The 6,319-nt window shown below is 40.3% G+C and overlaps 1 pseudogene; it reads left to right on the forward strand.

Moving 5' to 3' along the window:
• Window positions 1–5,504: 5,504 nt before the first annotated feature.
• On the forward strand, window positions 5,505–6,023 carry LOC103584965 (annotated as a pseudogene).
• Window positions 6,024–6,319: the final 296 nt, after the last annotated feature.

A 6,319-nucleotide genomic window follows, 5' to 3' on the forward strand; every position in this document is an offset into this window, starting at 1 on the left:
TAGAGAGAAGTTGGGTGGGGGACATGGGGAATAATTGCAATTTGAGGCAGTAGGCATGCTGATAGTATTGATCCAATCATCACATCTTAGGCACATGTTCTGACAGTCAGCTCCATGCCCCATGAATATGTATAATCAATAAAAATTATAAAAATAAAATTTAAAAAGTTGTGGGGACTTTGGTTCAAAACAGCATTTTCAAAACATGTCTCTGCCCCCTCACATGTTCTTCTAATGGCATTATCCTTTTCGTATCCAAGGAATAATTCAACTTGGTAACGCCTGGTGGGAGTCATATTCAAAACAAAGCAAAACAAAACTTTCAATTATTTTCAATCAGAAATGCGTTTTACTGGGATTTTTTAAAAAGATGATTTCATAATTGCTTTTCAAAAACAAGAGGCTCAGTTCCTCATGCTTTAGCAAAATGTTTACTCCTGTTATTACTGCAGAATGAGTTCATAGGGTTCATAGAAGTTCTACCCTGAAGGAAATGATTCTCCTAAAATTTGATAGAGCACTATGTGAAATAATGCCATTAATTTAAACTTTAGACTTCAAAGCAAGATGAAAAAATCAGACTGAATTGACCATGTTCTATCTCCATGTCATTTTGAGGCTAGAAATTCATCTACATAAGGTGTGTTGATGACTACGCCCTTGTCATCTCAAATCATGCTGCATTCCAGGCTTCAGTCATGCCAAAAGATTTCAAGAGGAGGAGAAAAAGGGAACAAAGTGAAGGAGATATGTTCAGGCAAGTTGTGTAGAGAATGCCTTTCGAGTTTATTTAATAGTGGAAAGATTCTTTTTGAGATGAAGATTAAGCAATCATCAGATTTGAGAATTAGCACAGAGACTATGTTCTGAAATTAAAATATCAGAAACCCATACTGAATGAAAGAATTACTACAAACACTACTAACCATTGATAGCTTGATACTGCTTACAAGACACAACAGAAATCTTTGGGCAACTGCCATCATGACATGTTGGCAAACAAGAGTTTTAATAATAGACAGAAAATTGAGAACATGGAAATGACATGTTAAGATATGTCAACAGCTGAAACAAAAGAAACAGAATTAAAAGCACTTTCTTCTTCACAGATATTATCTGTTGGGTCCATTAAAAACATAGAGTGCTGAGATCAATCCTCACTTTGTAAATGCGGAAAAAATCCTTAGCTCTAAAATGACAAGTTAATATTTCAGGAAAAAGGATATATCAGAACAGGTGAGTACATGGTCATTATTTAACGTAGAACTCCAATTTGAATATCCGAAACTTGTCATGAAAATGTTAGCTATGAGCAGGTGCATCTTTCTCAGGAAGGGGAGTGGTCAATCTAAACAGTGTTTGGTGACTGGCTGTCAGGAAGCCATATGTAAATGAGGAGAATACAAGGAAGGGCCAATACTTTGTTCCTCCACTCCATTATCATGTTTAAAAAAACAAAAATCAAAAGAAATAAGTGCCTTCTGGCTGGTCAGATTTGCAACCGCTGGATTGTAGGTGACACTAAGACCACCTTCCCTGCCCTTTACCTCACTCTTTCTTTTTTAAAATTAATTTATTTATTAATTTATTTTTTACATTTTAAGATGTGAAGTAGTTGGGGGGAAGGGGAGAGAGGAAAGGGGAGGGAGATCGGTGGTAGGAGGAGGAAAGAGGGTGGGCATGGTCAAGGCCTGTGGCCCCGCCCTCAATCCAGCAGGGGAGCCTTGGGCGCTTCCAGCAGCAGCTCGTTGGTCATCGCTGGGCTGGATGTGGATATCACGGAGGTGTGGCTGAGGCCCCTACCACCTGGCTCGGGAGCCTGAGGCACTTCCGACTTTACCCCACTCTTTGGTCTCATAAATAACTTTTAATGCCCTGAATGAGATTTACCAAACAGTGGACACACTCCTTTTCCATTAAGGCTAGGCCGTTTGCCCAAGATGCTTGAGATTTTTTTCAGTGTTAAGGTACTAAGGTGAAAGCAACTTGAAGAGCTGATTGACCTCAGCTTTCTCAGCTGAAAGGAGATAGGAATGATGTAGAAAATACAGGGGGAAAAAGGTTCTTTTTCTGTTTTGACGAATGATAACTAAATTTAAGAGTCTTAGAGCATAGAAACCTAGTGATTAGGTTTCCATTTGAAGAACAAACTTATTTAGAATAAAATGCAGTCAGTCACTACATTGTATGATTGAGAGTGCATTAAGCCAGACCTTTGTCTTTTAACAAAACACCTAGGAAGTGATACAAAAGAAATAAAAGTTCCCATATTTACTGTACAGGAGTTTAACAATGGTATAGAAACTGTCCATCAAACAGTCACAAAAATTTTCAAAGCAATAAACCATAAAAGCAAGTGCACATGGCTCAAACTGGGTAATAAATCATTGTGGAATATCAGGCACTGTACAATGTGCTTTACATGCGTGTTATCCCCATTTCACAGATGAACAAACTGAGACTCAAAAGGGTTTATGTGCTTTGTCCAAGGTTATTCATAGTTAGCTACAACTCTGATGTGTATTTTCTCTCTCTTTCTCTACCATCTATCACTGCTCACAGATAGAGTACTGACTGCCATTACAAAAATGAAGGTAGAACAGTGATGTGGAAAAACAGAAAATACTGTTCGGTGGAAAATAATACAAGTTGTATACAGCACAACTGTGTAAAAGTTTGTACTCAGGCAGGAAAGAAATGGAGGAAACATGGAGAAGTTTAACATGTTGTGTGAGGGTGCTAGGATTACGGAGGAGTCTTAAAAAGTTCTTTTTATATCATTGCAAAATTAGATAAATACTTCTCAGATCTTTAAATGATTATGAGAAGGGCGTTTAGAGCCAGGTGAAGTCCATCAGGAAAGACTGCCTAGATAACAGTAATGCACAGTTTTCACTACTGTTTCAAAAGAAAAGAGGGTCTCATGTTGGCCACAAGAAGAAAAACGGCACCAGAGTCATGACAAGACTGTTACTTTTGCAGGTTCAAAGGTATATACCTGAGGGACTCATATAAACAAGGCCGCTGTGACAAAGGACAGTTGTCAGGAATGGTAAGCTGAGATGCCTGGATTTTATAAGCAAGAAAATAGGAAGCAACATGATGAAAGATGTAAGGAACTTTACTCTCACCACCGTGTGGAGGATGCTTAAGAGGAAAGAGATCAGCGCAGGGAGTCCAGAAGACAGTGGGATGAGAAAGCAATGGATATGGTGTGAGCTTCCAATCTTCCCTGAGCATCAGAGCATAACTAACCTGAGCGAGGAACTTTACTCTCACCACCGTGTGGAGGATGCTTAAGAGGAAAGAGATCAGCGCAGGGAGACCAGAAGACAGTGGGATGAGAAAGCAATGGATATGGTGTGAGCTTCCAATCTTCCCTGAGCATCAGAGCATAACTAACCTGAGCGTCAGAGCATAGCTGTCTAAACTACTCCACAGAAGAGTCCCAGATAAATGCACCAACTGCACGTGTTTCCCCTTCTTTAAACTCAGGGTATCTACGATCTCAGTGATCCTGTGAGGCTTTTACTACATTACACCAAGGTTATCATATGCATAAAGCTCTACGGGTATGTAAACAATATGAAGAGAGGATACTTAAGCATTTAAGCATTGCTTTTCCCCTGCTCTTGAGGAACCCAGAAAGGTTTTGAATAAATCTCATGTCAGTGGGCATCCATGCCACACACATTAAATAGAAAAATTATACACTTAAAGTGAAATGCTCTGACTTTCATTTCATTAGTCATCAACAGATAAGCCAAACATAGAGCAGAGCTGTAAATGTCTACCTAGGACAGCGGATGAACAGTTGGAGGTAAATAAATACATACACACATGCATACATACGCTTTTTAAAAACAGCTGCTATTTTAGGACCGCACAACATAAGGGCTTTGTGCATTCCCTTTAGTGTGACTTCAGACCATGGAATGAGCACATACTTCAAGAAGATGTGCTCCTATTCTAATTATGGAAACGACTGAACTGATCAAATTACTGGCAGCATATCTTGCATTACACCAAAGAAACGCTTCCAACAAAGGGCTTTGCTTTGATGATTGAAAATTGTCAGCCATTTGAAGAAATGGAAGTGGAAAGCTCCATGGGAATGAAGAATTGGGAAGCTCAACTGACGGTAAAAACATAAACAAGGGCATTGGAAGGTTGCTTAACATTTAATACCACTGTTGTAATGGTGGTGATTTTATCCTTAATCGCCACTGCCTTACTTAAAGTAAAATAATGATTAAGAAAAGGAGCTCTATTGAGTCTCTGAAAACTTTTAAAATAAATACTGATTTTTTGATGATTCTTTTCATAGGTGTTGGTGTTGGATGTCTCACTTGTATCATACTTGCTAGATTTTAAGATAAACACTTTCTCCAGTGAAAAGGGATTAGGGGGCAGGGAGAAGAGACAAACTTGGCCTGGTGTGGATAACCTGATCGGTTCGTTCCCTGCGTCCCAGTCTGTGGAAATAACAACAAAAAAGTCAGACTCTTTGCCTATCTCCTGGGATTGGAGAGAGAGGAAGGACTTTCCTGTGGGGGTGTGGGTGAGGGAGGCATTTGATAAAGCAAGAAAGTGGGAGAACCCCCCAATCATTCTTGAAACAGAAACCCTTGGCATTTTTTTCGAGGAAAGAGAATGAGACTTCTGAGAGTGCCAAGGGGCAAGGAAGAGGGACATCAGTAGCCCGGCAGACACAGCACACATTCTTGTAGTTTCATGCCCCAGACAGGGTAATTACAATATTCATATTAAGATTTTCTGCTCCACAGTTACTTCTACTTCCAGGTAGATTAGACAGTCAACTGATTCATCTTGTTGGGCAATTCTCGACACACACTCATTCCCCATCCTGCCCAACACCCCTCCACACAGACAAGCACATGCCGAGAGGTGAGACAGCAAAATTAATCATATGCCCACTTAACACTACTATACCTTCAAAGATGTGAAGTCTCAGTGGTAGATCTACAAATTACACAAATTTTCCCAGAGGAGTAATTGAGCTGGATGTCAAGTGCAGGACACTGAAAGGTCACGCCTTTGGGTATGTTTTTTTCTCCATTTCTGGTTGGCCTATTATGGCAAAGGATGATGAACAAATTCATGAATTAGATTTCTACTTGCCCATAATTGAGCAACCTGTACTGACCTGCATACAAATGGCACAGTGGTTAACCCAAATTAGTTAGTTTCCAAGTCAGGCTTCCTTGCTCTCCCTGCTGACAGGCATTTCATTTGTTCTCTGCCCTGCCCTCAAAATGTGTTCATATGGAAACAACATACTGTAAATGTTAAAATATTTTTAATTTAAAAAAAAAAGTGTTCACAGGACAGGATCCAAGAGATGGATTCTTCTTCAAGGAGAAATGACTAATGAGGCTTTATGTGGGCCTTTCTTTAGAATACAGAGCTGCATTTTGAAAAGGGAGGGATGAATTTGTAATTGTCTAATTTCAGGCTTCAAAATAAAACATAAGGCTTTGCAGATGCCAGACGCCACCACCACCCCGAACCTCCTGCTGCCAGCCGTGGTCAACCCCACAGTGTTCTTGGACATCGCTGTCGATGGCAAGGCCATGTGCCGCGTCTCCTTCCAGCTGTTTGCAAAGTTCCAAAAACAGCAGAAAAGTTTCATGCTCCGAGAACTGTAGAGAAAGGATTTGGTTATAAGGGTTCCTGCTTTCACAGAATTATTCCAGGGTTTATGTGCCAGGGTGGTGACCTCACACATCATAATGGCCATCTACAGGGAGAAATTTGATGATGAGAACTTCATCCAGAAGCATACAGGTCCTAGCATCTTGTCTATGGCAAATGCTGGACCCAGCACAAATGGTTTCCAGGTTTCTATCTGCACTGCCATGACTGAGTGGTTGAATGGCAAGCATGTGGTCTCTGGCAAGGTGAAAGGGGGCATGAATATCACAGAAGCCATGGAGCACTTTGGGTCCAGGAATGGCGAGAGCAGCAAGAAGATCATCATTGCCAACTGTGGACAACTCTAAGAAGTTTGGCTTGGTTTATCTTAGCCACCAGACATTCCTTCTATAGCTCACAAGAGTATCTCTCCACCCCATCTGCTCACAATATCCTTTGTGCTCTTGCTGCATGCAGTTCATTGGTTTCCATATTTTCTTTATTCCCCTACAAGTCTAGCTGGATTGCAAAGTTAAGTTTATGATTATGAAACAAAAGCTAAATAACAACAACAAAAAATGAAGTAAAAGATAAACTAAATTAGGGGGAAAGGTTTACTTGGAGCCTCTGAAATCAAGCCTGTCTTACCCAAGGGTTCATACCC

Source organism: Galeopterus variegatus, unplaced genomic scaffold (genome assembly GCF_000696425.1).
Source record: "Galeopterus variegatus unplaced genomic scaffold, G_variegatus-3.0.2 Scaffold204, whole genome shotgun sequence".
Classification (NCBI taxonomy): domain Eukaryota; kingdom Metazoa; phylum Chordata; class Mammalia; order Dermoptera; family Cynocephalidae; genus Galeopterus; species Galeopterus variegatus.